General features: G+C 39.9%; 1 long non-coding RNA gene across 1 annotated transcript; it reads right to left on the minus strand.

The window, feature by feature from the left end:
* Positions 1 to 3,372: 3,372 nt before the first annotated feature.
* LOC307033528 lies at positions 3,373 to 4,082 on the minus strand. The gene is made up of 3 exons (XR_013806539.1): positions 3,978 to 4,082; positions 3,771 to 3,845; positions 3,373 to 3,482 (listed from the first exon to the last, which is right to left on the minus strand). It is a non-coding gene; the product is annotated as an uncharacterized lncRNA (long non-coding RNA).
* Positions 4,083 to 17,407: the final 13,325 nt, after the last annotated feature.

Raw genomic sequence — 17,407 nt, forward strand, 5'->3', positions numbered from 1 at the left:
AATACCCAAAACATGTTTCACCATTGTTGCATTTAAAGTCATACTGATTCAGGATTGACAAAAAAAAGTAACAAATACACAATTTATGCTGACGAAACGAAAGCTCTCTATTAAATTCTATACAAACCATTTAAAAACAAAAAAAACCCTCTGTTGGCCAAAAGATATACTAGAATATATATGAGAATTACTACTGATTTTAAAAAGTCGTCTCATTTACATGAATTCCTGGCACATTTTCCACATTTTGACACCAATGACAATGACTCGGTATCACATTCAAAAGGTTTTGTAATTTCACTCTGATCTTTTACAAGAAAGATGATTTATTATCATCTTAAACAATGCTGTAAAGTAGCATATTTTTTTATTGATCTACTTTGGCTGTTTAGGAACATTTGATCCTGACTTCCATGTTGTCACAGTTTGTCTTTGACCATATTAATAATATATACATTTTTATTTTGTATAAGTAGCTATATTACATTCCTACATTTAACCTTCTTGCAGTAACAATAACTCAGTATTTTTTCACAAAACAGTAGAAATGTCAATTTTGTTGGCAATTAGACCCCATTGTGATGTCACATGTCTTAAGGGGGAGGCACTTTGAGTAGAGAAGCAAAGGAAGGCCACTGGAGAACATATTTAAAGTTTGACAGCAACATGATGATTGACTGTTGGAGATCATGGCAACATGTTGTTGGTTGACTAAAATATCTGGTTAGAGGCGGCTGAGGAGTGAGAATTGAGAATGAATGAGGGGTGCAGTTGTGTAAAGGTTAAAAGAGTTCAAACGAATATGAAGATATTGGTCAGTGTCGTTGGCAAAGAAGTACAAAACAAATGGAAATACTGTTGACAGAATTCTATGTAATACGACACAAATATCTTCACATTTAGCAGTTCATCTCATGTGTGAATGTTGCACAGCTTTTGTTTGATGTGGTTTTATTGCAGAGAGCTGAAGGCTACTCTTCCTGTGGCTTTCGCTCAAGCTGATAGTGTTTTCACCACAGCAGTGGAAAAATACAGGGGGAGGGGCCACAGGACTTGTTGTTGCCCACACATGTGCCAAGGCAGAAAGCCACAACTTTGTATTTCTTATAAAGACAGTAACCATGTCAACATATGATAGAGACACATGATTTAAAAAAGCAGAATAGCTACTCACATATAGAAAAATACAGTATCACAACACCTCTTTGCAGACGCCTAAGATTACTATCAAGTCAAACAGAATTAAAAACTCAGTGGCAGGAAGGAAATTGTATATTTTTTACGTTGAATTATTCTAACAAATTACAATTTACCCTCCTATTGCCATGTCTGTTTCCTGATGCCCCCCTTTTTGTGGTTGTTTGCCACGCCCTGATTGGACCCACCTGTGTATAATCCCCCTGCTGTACTTGTGTTTGGCCTGCCCTCTCCAGCTTTGGCTCGTTGATGTGATTATGTATGTGTATATATGCCTGTTTCCCCCATTGTTCTCTTTATTACTTTAGCCTACTTCCCCAGTTTCATCTTTAGCTGTTTTTGTACCAGCTAAACGTTAATCAAAGTACGCTTTTTTTCTATTTATACCTGCCTTCTGTTTGTTTTGTCTTTAGGTCCAACCCTCAACTTTATCCCTGACTAAATGTTTGCACTTGCTGCTGTGATACTTTGTAACATGGCTTCAAACAGGTTAAAACGGATGGCAATTTCAGTAGCATTACTGTTGGCCTGTGAAACAACAAGTCATTTATTTGTGACACGAGTTTCCCCCATCATCCAAACCCATCAATTTGAGTAAATATTATCCCCTTGAAAACCGTTACTGAACTGATTTTGGATATTTGTACTTTGATAACCATTAATCTGCCCTTCAATGTTGACAATTTTCTAGATCTTCTCGGGGATTCTTCAAGTCCCGCCAAATTATGTGTGACGTCATTGCGGGCACAGCGCTCCAGCTGCACCGCTCAGGATCCCAGCATCTGCATGTAAACGCACGATGGGGCACACAGCAGCAAGCTCAGACAGCGATGACAGTTTAATTTTGAACGTGTCTGAGAGCTCATATGAGGCTGAAGGATCGGTTTATTTTCTATCTGTTAGAAGTTTAGGAATTAGGTGCGTCAATATGGGCGATCATACGGTCATGTAGCCAGTGGTGGACTGGGACTAAAAATCAGCCCGGGACTCTCGACCGGCCCACTTCGGTACCACTAGTAAATTGTCAACGGGGGGAGTGGGGGATGTGCTAGTGACTTATCCGACCGGCCCACTTCGGTACCGGCCCATCGGGATTCGTCCCGATGGCCAGTCCGCCACTGCATCCAGCCCAGCCCACATAAACTGTCAACGGGGGGAGCCTCGCTGCGGGGAAACTATGGACCTAGTGTCCCGATCGTAGTGGGAATAATAATAATAATCCGTGCATTTTATCCATTAATTTCCCCAACATTGTGGTAAAAAAAAACACACGTTTAATCCATGTTGGTGTACTACTACAACCAGTGGTGTAGTGGGGATGTTTTTACTGGGTGGACGGGGTGGTGGGTGGACGGGAGACACTATGGACGCGCTCGTGAACTGTCAACGGGGGGGGGGGCTTGGGGACCTCTGTGTTGCCTGTCAGCGCAACTTACATGATGCCGTTTAGACAATATAATAATAAAGGGCGGTGCCGGCTGTCAGCAAACCGATCCGGCCTTTCTGCGCGACTATCACTCAAATGCGGGACATAGTCTCAATGTGTGGGACGCGGGACAAATAATAAAAATGCTGTGTGTGCAGTCCCGCACAGTGCGGGACACCTGGTCACCCTACACACACTGTTCTGCTCAGGGGTGGACTGGGACAAAAATTCAGCCCTGGCATTTTCTGTCCAGACCAGCCCACTACATTATCAGCGGACACTACATAGAAGTCCACTAATCTCGCGGCATCTTCTCTCATGCATACTACAAAGGAGAGTCATATTCCTTGATAGCAGATAACAAATAAAGCACTTAACTATGAACTCAAGGACTAAAATTGACAGCTATAGCAATCAATCAATCAATCTTTATTCATTATAGTGTCAAATCACAACAGAAGTTATGTCATGACTAGGGGTGGGACGAGACTAACGGGAAGAACCCTTATGCTATCCTTTTATTTTTTAGTCTGTGACTGTGAAAATCTTTTGGTGTAAGCCCAGTATTAGTTAAAACCAGACTCGGACAATAATAACAAAATAAGATCATGACAAATAATCTAAATAGAAACATATTAGAGACAGTAGCAGCATTAGAGATGAAACTCACTCACTCAACGGTGACTCAGTCATTATGAAACCATAAATAGAGAATTGGAAAAAAAAAAATATATATATATATAGCTGTGTGAAAAGTCTAAGACATGGGTTACAGGTCTGAATAGATATGCATTCTCTTCTCAGGGAAGACGTTCCTCGTCCGCAGCCAGCCAGCTCCACTCCTCACCAAATTCGTGACCTGCAAGAAATAGCAAACATAACTTGTACTCAGTATCTGTGTACTGACAAGTATATGTAGCCTTTTTGTGACGTAGTGACACTTAGTGAACAAATGTATCTCTGTATGAAGGATGACTTAAGTCTCAAAAGAGCCCTAAGGCCTACCTGCATAACTGTTAATTGAACTTAAAAGATATGCAGATGTTTGAAATTAAAACCATCAATATGAAAATCTTCAGCCAGGAAATAATCATAATCAAACCTTTTGTTTCAACCTGAGACAAAACAAGTTGCATAATAAACTCACAAAGTCAAGACGAAGCTCTCAGATATGATGGATGACTCAAGCATCATAGAAGAACTTCTAGCAGGTCAGGAAAACCTGTTTGACAGGAGATAATGGTAGCAGAGAATATAAAGAGATATTTATGAATTACCAATTGTCATTTTATCACACATATAGTATGTTTCTTCACATAAACCTTTAAACATACACATATTGCATTCCTCTCACCACATGAAATAAGCTCAGGAACCCAAAAGTGGCCCAGTGAATGATGGAGGAGACAAAGCAGGTCCTCAAAAGGGGACAGAGGGAAAACAACTCCTTAGGCTCTCATATATATATAGGGTGGTCAACCTAAAAGAGACATGGAAACATTATTAAGTCTCTCATCATCAAAAATCAAGTATGAATTCATATAACATTATAAGACACATGACATACTCAACAAATCATAGACTTCTCAGGAGCCAAAAAGTGGTGAAGTGGAGGCAGTAAGGGAGCAAATCCTTGAAAATGGACAGAGGGGGAACAACTCCTTAAGCTCTCACATGTCAAGTGGTCAACCTGAGAGGGAATTGGATACATTATTAAGTCTCTAATCATCACAAAGTAAGTATGATTTCATAAAACATAAAACATGATAAACTCACCATACTCAACAGCCAAACGTTGGTGCAGTGAAGGCAGAGAGTGGAGGCAGAGAGAGAGCAAGTCCTCGAACATGGACGGAGGGGGAACACCTCCTCAAGCTCTCACATGTCAAGTGGTCAACCTGAGAGGGAATTGGATACATTATTAAGTCTGAAAAATAAATACAATGTTGTCCTCTGTCCTGCACCTAGAGTTGAACACTTTTGGGATGTGCGTTTCTTTCAAAACCTTTTTAAAATTATGAAGTATGAGTTTATACAACATTAAAAAATACTAGGGATGCACCGAATATTCGACGGCCGAAAATTATCGGCCGAAAATGGTTAAAAAGGCCCTTTTTAAAAATATCACCGAATGTCAGAGAACAGGGTTACGTTGGTAAACTAACGTGTTGTTGTGATGACGTAATCAAAACGCGGCGACAAGCACGGCGCGCGACCATGCTCGCGGCTGGCTCACAGCCAACTTGTCTGCCGCTTGGAGATATTTAAAAATATCAGAGAAAGAGGCGCGGATTGCGATTTGTAAAACGTGTTCAACTGACATTTCTCGAGGGGGTGTAACTGCAAAGACTTTCACCACTAAACACCCGGACAAATATGCGGAGTAAGATCAAATCACAAGCATTGACAGCGAGAGACTGTTCAGCGCTGCCTCTCATGTGCTTGATGAGAAGAGGAACAGACTTATGGCTGATAAATCAGAGAAACTACTGTTCATTAAAAAGAACCTCCCACTTTTCCTTAATAATTAGACAAGGCTGGCTTATCATAAGCTTATCTAGTTCTACATGTCTACTCTATACCCACTTTCCTGAACAATTTTCATTGTGAGTTATAATTCACCATCTCAGGTTATCATTAGGGGGAAATGACAGCAGCACAGTGTTCAATATTGTACTTTCGGTATCTAAATGATACAATGTTGTTTACATTGCTCATGAGGACAGACCACCTTATTTGCAGATTCTTGAAATTGTAATTTAATTTGTAATTGATTGTGGATTTTGTATCCAGTTTTCACTTTATGTATCTTTATACAATGTTTACTACTTTGCTTATGAGGACAGACCACCTTATTTGCAGATTCTTGAAATTGTAATTTAATTTGTAATTGATTGTGGATTTTGTATCCAGTTTTCACTTTATGTATCTTTATACAATGTTTACTACTTTGCTTATGAGGACAGACAACCTGATTTACAGATTCTTGTAATTGAATTGTAATTTCATTTGTAAATAGTTACATTCATGTGGATTTATCCAGTTTGCACATTTGTATGCATGCACTTAAAAGTGCATTTGTTGTTGTTCAAGGCCTGGCTGTTACAGTCTTTATTGACACTATTTTGGTGTAGGCCTACTGGCCTAGATGTTTATGCAGTTTTAAAGCACCTTGGCTTTGTTCTGAATGCACTTTGTTGTAGTTATCCTACAGAGAAAACAAAATGCACTTGACTTGGAATTAATGTACTGTATGCATTCAAAAGTGCTGAATAAATGTTTTATGGACCCATAATAGTGATTATTATTTAAGTTAAGTTTTGCCATAATCATTTATTTTTCCATAATCAGGTAGCTGAACAACATTGGTAAAAAATGTATACATTATATATATATATATATATATATATATATATATATATATATTTCTATTAATCATTTTCGGCCTTTCGGCATTCGGTTTTCGGCCAACTGTTTCCTATTTTCGGTATCGGTTTCGGCCAAGAATTTCCCATTCGGTGCACCCCTAAAAAATACATGATAAACTTACCAAATTCTTACAGTGGTCCCAAATGAGAGAATTAGTCCACATATAGAACAGAGGGAGAAGGACTCCTCAAACATATCAGAACAACCTGTAATGGAGAATAATTGATAATTTAGTGTACATGATCACACCATTAAGGATCAACACATAAGGACAATAAAACTTCTGAAAAGCATCATTCAAATGACAAATAATGAATTACTACATCCATAATGTGTGTTGTGTGATAATAACAATAATAATAAATATTTCTCGCCTTATCAGTGGAGCAGCTTTTTAAGCAGCTCACTCTTCTCTGCAAGTCTGTCTATCACAGAGTCAGAGTCCAAGGCTTGAGGATGTCTTTCTCTGTGGCCATCAACATAAATGCCTCCAATTTATCAGATGAGAGGGTGTTTCTGAGTCACTTTTTAATAAACTTCAAAATTGAAATTGTGCGCTCACAAGCCACCTGTGTGAGGGATAATGTAAGCAGGTATTTATAAGCAAGGCCTAGGACAGGGTATGCATCTGTTAGCATGTTGAAATGGCGAAGTATCTGGTAGCAGCACAGAGGGCATTATTTGCAGGAGCAACAGCTTATGGGAGTTATCTCAACCTCTTCTGTGTTGTCCTCCTCACCACCTGATCCATCTTCTACTGTTCTTGCTTTGTACTCTGCCAATGGGGATGCCTTCAGCATGTTCCACTGGTGTGCAAAGCTTTTCAACTCGGCCTGCATATTTTCCTTGGTTGCCCTGCTGTCAAATCCTTGCAAGCACTTGCTTAAGTCTTGAAGGGCAGACTGGGGAAGAGCCAGTGGTGTAGTGGTCCCTGGAGAAGTGGGTATACTCTTAGTTTTGCAATTTTTTTTAAGCAGCCCATAGTGCAAAGGATTATCGCCCTGTTTTATAGTGACATACTCTATTTAGTTCACCCCAAAAATATTAACCCAGTATAGTTACTCAGTATTACTTACACACAGTGGTGGACAGTAACGAAGTAAATGTAATTCGTTACTGTACTTAAGTACTTTTTTGAAGTATCTGTACTTTACTTAAGTATTTCCATTTTGGGGGACTTTTTACTTTTACTCCACTACATTTCAAAGTAAAATATCTTACTTTTACTCCACTACATTACGGGACATCTGTCGTTCCTTCTCATGAGTGAATTATTTGTTATATAAATAAGCAGAGCGTTCCACAAGGTTTAGGAGTGTGTTTATGGGAATTTTTTACCATTCTTCCAGAAGCGCATTTGTGAGGTAATTTAACCAAGAGATTTTGGACAATTCCATACTCCCAACTTTGAAAACAGTTTGGGAATGGCCCCTTCATGTTCCAACATGACCGTGCACCAGTGCACAAAGCAAGGTCCATAAAGACATGGATGACAGAGTTTGGTAAGGATGAACTTGACTGGCCTGCACAGAGTAGAATAGAACACCCTTGGGATGAATTAGGAGCACAGCCTGAGAGCCAGTCTCTTCATCCAACTTCAGTTGCCGCTTCTGGAAGAATGGTCAAATATTTCCATAAACACACTCCTAAACCTGGTGGAAAGCCTTCCCATAAGAGTTGAAGCTGTTATAGATGCAAAGGGTGGACCGACATCATATGAAACCCTATGGATTAAGAATGGTATGTCACTTACGTTCATATGCACATCAAGGCAGGTGACCCAATACTTTTGGCAATATAGTGTATATATATATATATATATATATATATATATATATATATATATAAATAAATATCACCACAAATATTGAATATCATCATTCAAATAATTCAACAATAAATTCAAAACGATATGTTACAAAACAACAATATATAGTTAACAATGAACAAAAATATATACATTTTACAACATATCCATGAAAACCAAAGTGACTCTCTCAACCCAGTGCTGGGTTTTTAAGTAAGTGCTCATATTACAGTATTTTCCAGACAGACTTGCTTTCTGCAGGAGTTTTCACACCGCATTGCCTTGAACGCATAGAAGTGGCAGCACGGTGTCTCTTCAACCAGGTCCTCATATACTTTTGAGGATCAAACATAGAAGTAGGGGGGCCGTTGATATTAATCATCATCAAGTTTGATATGTTTGAGATCAGTAGTACAGCCCTTTTGTCTGAGCTTATATTGTTCATAAGGCTAAAGTTCCTCTCACACTCTGCTGTGCTGACAGGGAATGTCTTCATACAGTTCATGAGTGGTTTTAGGTCCTTGGGCTCACTATTGGGCTCTTCCAGTAGGTCTTGCATCCCATTCAGTGCTTGGTCTGTGCACAAGTGAAATCGCTTGCACAGTCGCTTAACCTGGTCTTCACCATGGCGAATGCTGGGGTTTGATGGCCATTTACTCTGATCAAGGATGCTGAAGTCCTTGATGACCGCATCTTCGAAAGACAAGCGTTGCTCAAGATTGTTCACAAGGCTTTGTAAGAACTGGCCTGGATTGATTGACTTCAGCTTTGCATTTCCTACTAGAGCTATAGAGCTATACTCCCCAGCCTCTTTTGCCTCTAAAGCCTCACAGTATTTTTCACCTGGACTCTCTTTGAAAGACTGTATCACTCTGATTGAGCGTTTCAGCAGATGCTCTGCTCTGAGGAGAGTTATAGAATGAGCTTGAAGCTACAGTGACAGGACACTTAGTTCATGGAGAGTGTCATACATGAGCCCAAGGTCACAGATAAATTCAGGACTTTGAAGACGGTATAATAAACCTCTGTACATTTGTTTCTCTTTGGTGGACCTCATCTCATCGGAAGACGCATTCTTAAAGTGCTGCACAAGACCTCCCAGGGATGTCCACACAGCACGAACAGTACGAAAGCTACTGTCCACCCAGCGTACATCTAAAACTCTGCCAATGCGAAGAAGTTGTGAGCCTACTTCAGCTGCTGCATCGTTGAGTTCACGCTCATTTTTGTTCGACATACTATAAAGTGAATATAGCTTCTGCATAAATATTTTAAAGTGGTTGACACCCGTCACCTCATCAACAGCATTTGACACAGCTAGTTCCAGCCTATGGTTCATACAGTGCAACACAAAGAGCCTTGGGAATCTCGAGGTCAACCTGGTTGCTACTCCTGACTTCTTTCCTAGCATGACACTGGCTCCATCAGACACAAATGTTACCCAGTTTTCAAGAAGCCACTCTTCTGTAAAGCCAGCCTTCATTAAACAGGTGAGTAAAGCCTGTTCTATGCCATCTGCTCTCTGATTGTCTAATTCAACTAGATCAAGGAATATGAACTCAGGGCTTGCTCCTTCAATTGACGCTTTTACAGAAACTGTCATGACAGGTTTGTGACTTAAAGAAGAGGCCTCGTCAATAAGGACAGCTAACTTCGTGAATGATGCTATTATGTTACTCACAATTTTGCTCTGCATCTCACTGGCAACATGTTGTATGATTTGTGTTGCACTGTAATGTGAATGAAGTATTGAGCCCATCTTAACACCATTCAGTTCCTGCAGCTCAATGAGGCTCTCATGGTCAGAAAAAGGTCTGTTCTTTTTGGCCAAATGGTAGGCTGTTCGGAACACAGCATCAGTTTCCTTCTTGTAGGACTCAGTCATAACCTCCACTGCATTCTCAATGGCCGATTCTTTTTGTTGTTCTGCCACCTTCACAGCCTGAGAGTGTGCCTTGGACAAAGCATGTTTCCTGATCTTATTTCTCAAGACTGACAGACTTGTTTCTCTACTTCCCTGAGAAGACACTTGAATTTCAAAGTTCATCCATTCTCTTGAGAGTGATACACCTTGCTCCTTGTTGATCCCAATGGAGTTCACACTGCTACAAACCAGACATCCTGTGAAGCATAAACATACAATGTAACTACTGTATCCACAGCTGTATGTTTGCATGGTCTATTTTTCCCATATACATAAAAGGACACACACACACACACGCACACAATATTAATGTGTGTCCACTGTTTCAGAAGCTACCTAAACTAACAAGATACCTAAACTTACCAAGTTTTTTGTTTTTGGATCCCAACCAGGGGTTCTTGGATTTAAAATCCTCTTTTTGATTGACAGTCCACAGGTCAGGCCAGTCATTATTGATGTCTAAGGGAAGAACAACAAAAGTGATTGAATTATAGGCTATAAAAGGGGAACAATGACCATAACCTATTCAAAAGTGTAAAGTTGTCACCTTCATAATCTGCATTATTAGATTTTTTCATTTTAGCCCCCAAATAGTCAAATAGTCAATTACACAGGGCCTAGCTGTAGCTTTATCCATGGCTGTGTCAATACAAAGTGTGAAAACTCTTCTAAGAAAAGGCGTTATGACGTGACTCAATGTTGCACACAAATTAGACCTAAACACAGACAAACCTTGTGCCCTTTTCAACCAGGTCCTTGGTAAACAACAGCACGTTTCCTTTCGTGAGGAAGACGCACTTTTAAACTTTTACCGTCATATACGTCTTTTACTTCCTACCGCATCCTGCCTTCAAAATAAAAGTACCCGTTTTCATAATGTATCCAAATTCGTGGATTCCACGTAGCGTCGCTATGCCCGAATCTGGCTGTGCGTCGCACAAGGTCAAAATGCCCTTGCTATTTTTAAGCTGTTGGCTGAAACAACAGTCGCCAAAGTAACACAGATATAAGACGTTATTCAATCCTAAAAGAGGTAGATCGGCGGGATAAATGGCTGTCTTTAATTAGAAGAGACCACTGGCAGCCAACATCTACCCTCAGATTGTGCAGTCTCCTATAAATTAGCACTAGCTACATTTGACCTCAAATTATGTAGCTGCTAGTGCTAGCTAGCTAATTTTTTATCTCCATTTGACAGGAAAACGCTGACAATCCAAAACACTAATCTTCAGTTGCCACAGCTAATGTTACAATTAAGCAGATAGCTGTGTCACGTCACCAAACACACGATGATCTTAGCATTATGTTAGCTAACGTTAGCTAAGCGCTAACGTTCTTCAGATTGCCGTGGTACCTAGCTATGCTCTTGAAAAGCCTTCAGGCTATCTCTGGTGTATGGGGATGGATTTTGTGTACAAGATAAATGTAAATGTCGGGAAAATAAAGTTGGGGCAGACACTTAGCATAAGGGACACAATAAAGTTCAGAGTAATAAATATGGATTGCAGCAAATAATGGATGTATTTTCCAAATGTCTTTCTGTCTCACTAAGGTGTGCTGTGCTCATTGCCATTAAGCTATAATAGCTAACTAGCGCCACTAGAATCAGAAATGCTAAATTTAAAAGTTGAAACCAACTATTAACGAAAATAATGCTATTACTACTTTTATGTTAGTATATATGACTACCTAGCTACGATTTGTTACAAAAATCTTAAAATATAGAAGTGAGACCCACCGTTATTGTCGTCTTCATCTCCTTCCCTGTCAGCATCCTCTTCAACGGATGAGGGGGACGGAGGGAGCGCAGGTGTTGGGCTGATGTCAGGGCTGATGATAACAGGGCTATCAGCTAACAGCTCCGGTGTTCTAGCCTCACTATCTGTAGCTGAGCTGCTGGCCGATGTAGTTCCACAAGGACGTTTATTGTAAAAGGACATTTTAGTCTGAATGGCTCGCTTCCTTTTAACAGTTCATACAATTTTTGTAATGGCAAATAGTTGAAAGTAAATTAACATTTGTCTATATGCAGTTTTTTTCCCTTAATAAGACCCGCCCTACTCTGCCTCTGATTGGTTTTTCATCAGTTCTCGCGCTGAAAACCTTACCAATCTAACCAGCGAAGGCATAGAGTTAGCCAATATGAGGCAGAGTAGGTTTGTGTCATGAGTCTTCACAGTACTATGAAATGACATTGAGCCACTACTAAATAATGCGCACCAGCGGTGATTGAGAAGTGGGTATACGCCATGCTGTCTGAAAAATAAGTGGGTATACGCCGTATACCTGCGTATACCCTGGACTACACCACTGGGAAGAGCACTGGTGCAGAGCTGAGGGAAGTTTCTGGGATCCAGACATGGATCTTTGACTCAAGTTTACTTATCAATACTAAACAAAAATTAAATTATACGTCCTTTAAAAGCCTCGTTCTTAGTCTTATACATCCGACCTGGAAAACTTTGCGGCCAATCTTATTTGTTACAGTGTACCGTGCACCAGGTCCTTATTCAGAATTCTTATCAGAATTCTCTGAGTTTTTATCAGCTTTGGTACTTAAAACTAGGGATGCACCGAATATTCGGCTGCCGAAAATTATCGGCCGAAAATGGTTAAAAAGGCTCTTTCGGCTTTCGGCCGAAAGGGTTTTAGCACCGAAAAAATATCACCGAATGTCAGAGAACAGGGTTACGTTGGTAAGCTAACGTGTTGTTGTGATGACGTAATCAAAACGCAGCGACAAGCACGGCGCGCGACCATGCTCGCGGCTGGCTCACAGCCAACATGTCTGCCGCTTGGAGATATTTAAAAATATCAGAGAAAGAAGCGCGGATTGCGATTTGTAAAACGTGTTCAGCTGACATTTCTCGAGGGGGTGTAACTGCAAAGACTTTCACCACTTCGGGATTACTCCACCACTTGAAATCAAAACACCCGGACAAATATGCGGAGTAAGATCAAATCACAAGCACTGACAGCGAGAAACTGTTCAGCGCTGCCTCTCATGTGCTTGATGAGAAGAGGAACAGACTTATGGCTGATAAAGCAGAGAAGCTAATGTTCATTAAAAAGAACCTCCCACTTTTCCTTAATAAGTAGACAAGGCTGGTTTATCATAAGCTTATCTATTTCTATATATCTACTCTATACCCACTTTCCTGAACAATTTTCATTGTGAGTTATAATTCTCCATCTCAGGTTATCATTAGGGGGAAATGACAGCAGCACAGTGTTCAATATATTGTACTTTCGGTATCTAAATGATACAATGTTGTTTACATTGCTCATGAGGACAGACCACTTTATTTGCAGATTCTTGAAATTGTAATTTAATTTGTAATTGATTGTGGATTTTGTATCCAGTTTTCACTTTATGTATCTTTATACAATGTGTACTACTTTGCTTATGAGGACAGACAGCCTTATTTACAGATTCTTGAAATTCAATTGTAATTTCATTTGTAAATAGTTACATTCATGTGGATTTATCCATTTTGCACATTTGTATGCATGCACTTATAGGTGCATTTGTTGTTGTTGAAGCCTTGCTGTTACAGTCTTTATTTACACTATTTTGTTGTAGGCCTACTGGCCTAGATGTTTATGCAGTTTTAAAGCACCTTGGCTTTGTTCTGAATGCACTTTGTTGTAGTTATCCTACAGAGAAAAGAAAATGGACTTGACTTGGAATTAATGTACTGTATGCATTCAAAAGTGCTGAATAAATGTTTTATGGACCCATACTAGTGATTATTATTTAAGTTAAGTTTTGCCATAATCATGTCTTTCTCCATAATCAGGAAGCTGAACAACATTGGTAAAAAATGTATACATTATATATATTTCTATTAATCATTTTCGGCCTTTCGGCATTCGGTTTTCGGCCAACTGTTTCCTATTTTCGGTATCGGTTTCGGCCAAGAATTTCCAATTCGGTGCACCCCTACTTAAAACAGATAAAGTAATTATCGTAGGTGACTTTAATATTCATGTTGACGATGATAAAAATAGCCTTACTGTTGCATTTAACTCTATATTAGATTCTGATGGTTTCTGTAAGAGTGTAAATAAACCAACCCACTGCTATAATCACACTCTCGACCTTGTTCTGACTTATGGTATTGAAATTGAGCAACTATTAGTCGAACCGCATAGTCCTGATTTATCCGACCATTTCTTAGTAACTTTTGAAGTACTGTTACTAGACTACAAAGCATTAGTCAAAAGCTCCTGCAGCAGAAACCTCTGCTAGTGCTATAGCCAAATTTAAGGAAGAGATTCCACCAATACTTAACTCGATAGCATGTCTGCATGTAAGGGAGGAAACTTATACAAAATGTACACCACCCCAAATTGATCATGTTGTTGATAGTGCTACAGATGCGCTGCGAATAAAATTAGACTCTGTTGCTCCTTTGAAAAAGAAGAAAATAAAACAACATAGATTAGCTCCATGGCATAATGCCGAAACCCGCAAAATAAAGCAAAAGTCGAGACAACTTGAAAGGATATGGCGTTCCACTAAACTTGAAGAATCTCGTTTAATTTGGCATATTACTCTCAATGAATATAAGAAAGCACTGCGTAAAGCGAGAGCAGCCTACTACTCTTCATTAATAGATGAGAATAAGAATAATGCAAGATTTCTTTTCAGCACTGTAGCCAGGCTGACAGAGAGCCACAGCTCGACTGAGCCTTCTATTCCCATAGCACTCAGTAGTAATGATTTTATGTGCTTTTTTAACGATAAAATTGTTACTCTTAGAAACAAAATCAATGACCTCTTGCCTTTGACCAGGATAGTATTATCAACAGCTCCCGGAAACGTAAGTTCTAATATTACACTAGATAGTAAACTAGAATGCTTTTCAGCCATAAACCTTGAACAATTAAATTCAATGATTCTCTCTTCTAAACCATTAACGTGTATCTTAGACCCGATTCGAACTAAGCTGTTAAAATAAGTTTTTCCATTAATTAGCACTTCTTTATTAAATATTATGAATATGTCTTTATTATCAGGCTATGTTCCACAATCATTCAAAGTAGCAGTGATAAAACCGCTTCTTAAAAAGCACAACCTCGATCCAGAGGTTTTAGCCAACTATAGACCTATTTCTAATCTTCCGTTCCTCTCACAAATTATTGAGAAAGCAGTCGCAAAACAGCTGTGTGATTACTTAAAAAACTATGATTTATTTGAAGATTTTCCGTCTGGCTTTAGAACACATCATAGCACAGAGACAGCTCTGGTTAAAGTCACAAATGACATTCTAATAGCCTCAGACAAGGGACTTGTCTCTATTCTTGTCTTGCTCGATCTTAGTGCTGCATTTGATACTATCGACCATGATATCCTATTGCAAAGACTAGAGCACTTAGTTGGCATACAGGGAACTGCTTTAGGCTGGTTTAGGTCCTATCTATCTGAACGCTCTCAGTTTCTACGTGTCAACGATGAATCTTCCATGTTAAACACGACCAAAAACTGAAGTTATTGTACTTGGCCCGAAGAATCTACGAAACAAATTATCTTAAGATATACTAACTATGGATGGCATTAATTTGGCCTCCAGTGAGACTGTATGGAATCTTGGTGTTATATTTTATCAGGATTTATCCTGCAACGCCCACATAAAATCAATTTCAAGGACCGCCTACTTCCATCTACGTAACATTGCAAAAATCAGGCATATCTTGCCTCAAAACGATGCAGAGAAACTAGTCCATGCATTTGTTACTTCAAGGCTGGATTATTGTAACTCCTTATTATCAGGGTGTACCAAGAAGTCAGTCAAGTCGCTTCAGCTGATTCAAAATGCTGCATCTCGTGTACTAACCAGAGTTAGGAAAAGGGACCTAATTACTCCTGTTCTGGCTGCCTTACACTGGCTCCCTATAGAACACAGGATAGAATTTAAAATTCTTCTTCTCGCCTACAAAGCCCTTAATGGGCAGGCGCCATCTTACCTTAAATAACTCATTATACCCTACTGTCCTACTAGGGTATTGCGTTCCAAGAATGCAGGGTTGGTGGTTGTTCCTAGAGTCTCTAAAAGTACAATGGGAGCCAGAGCCTTTTCTTATCAAGCTCCACTTTTGTGGAATCAGCTTCCAGTTTGTGTTCGGGCGGCAGACACCCTATCCGTTTTTAAGAGTGCGCTTAAGACCTTCCTTTTTGATAAAGCTTATAGTTAGGGCTGATTAGATTCAGCCCCTAGTTTTGCTGATATAGGCTTAGTTTGTCGGGGGACATCTTACTTCTTCCTTCTCTCTATACCTGTGTACTCTCATGTTCCGATTAACCCAGCTTCCCCAAATTTCTTTCTTTTTGGTGTCTATATACGCCGGGATCCGGAGTCATGGATGATCCTGCGGTCCTGTGTCATGGATCGCGAGTCCTGGATCTTGAGTCGTGGCTGGGGTCCTGGATCATAAGTCCTGGATGGAGATCCTCGTGGATTCATCTTCCTATTATACACACATGCATTTCCAAACATTTGGACTACCTATGTTGCAAATGTATTATCTTTTCAATTTACACACGGCATCTATTGCACGTCTGTCCGTCCTGGGAGAGGAATCCCTCCTCTGTTGCTCTCCCTGAGGTTTCTCCCATTTTTCCCTTTAAACTGTGGGTTTTCTGTGGAAGTTTTTCCTTGTACAATGTGAGGGTCTAAGGATAGAGGATGTCGTATTGTCATACTGATATTCTGTACAAACTGTGAAGTCCACTGAGACAAATGTAACATTTGTGATATTGGGCTATATAAATAAACATTGATTGATTGATTGAGACATGCCAAGTCAGCATATAGATTGCCGTGTGTTAAAAAGCGCCTATGAATGGCTTCAATTGCTGTGTCCATGATCCGGTTATGCGCATTCACCTCATAGGATTTTTCTGCATCATCCAGGGTCTCATCCTGAGCCATCTCTCCAGGCAAGACTTTCTTCATCCTCCTCCTCTTTTGTGGCAGTGTGGCCTCCACTTCAATGTCCGTGTCATCTCTCTCTTGGATTTCTGTGTTTGTCCAGTTGACAAATGTGTCTGCTGCTTTTTTTACAGATTCAAAATCTCTTCCCAAGCTTTTCAGCGTACCCTGTGTCGATGCCACCATTCTGTGAACAGAGAGGATGTCCAATCCTGCCGTCTGAAGGTATTTAGACAATGGAGAGGTATGTTCAAATATGTGGAGGAAGATTTGAGCCGTCAAGATCATCTCATACTTGAGCAATGACTCTGCATATCCTCTGGCCATGACACAGTTTCACTGTTGCCTGTTTTCTGTATAGCATCAACGTACAGACCATCTTCCGGTTTTCCAAAGGAGCCAAACACCTTCTTCAGGGCCTCATGCTTGGCCCACCAGCGTGTCTCGCCAATAGGAGCAAGGCGTCTACGTCTCTTGTTTCGGCCTGACTCTTCCCACATATTCATCCTTTTATATGACTCTTTGATGAATACCGCAATGCCATTGAGGAGCGCAAACTCACTCTCAATAGTAATCTGGGTTGTGTTTGCAAGCACCAGATTTAGTAGATGTGCGTAGCACCATACATGCACCTGGTTTGGAGATTGTGCAGACAACAGTGAGGAGAATCCTTTGTATTGGCCTTGCAT

Source organism: Notothenia rossii, assembly GCF_949606895.1.
Source record: "Notothenia rossii genome assembly, chromosome: 3".
NCBI lineage: Eukaryota > Metazoa > Chordata > Actinopteri > Perciformes > Nototheniidae > Notothenia > Notothenia rossii.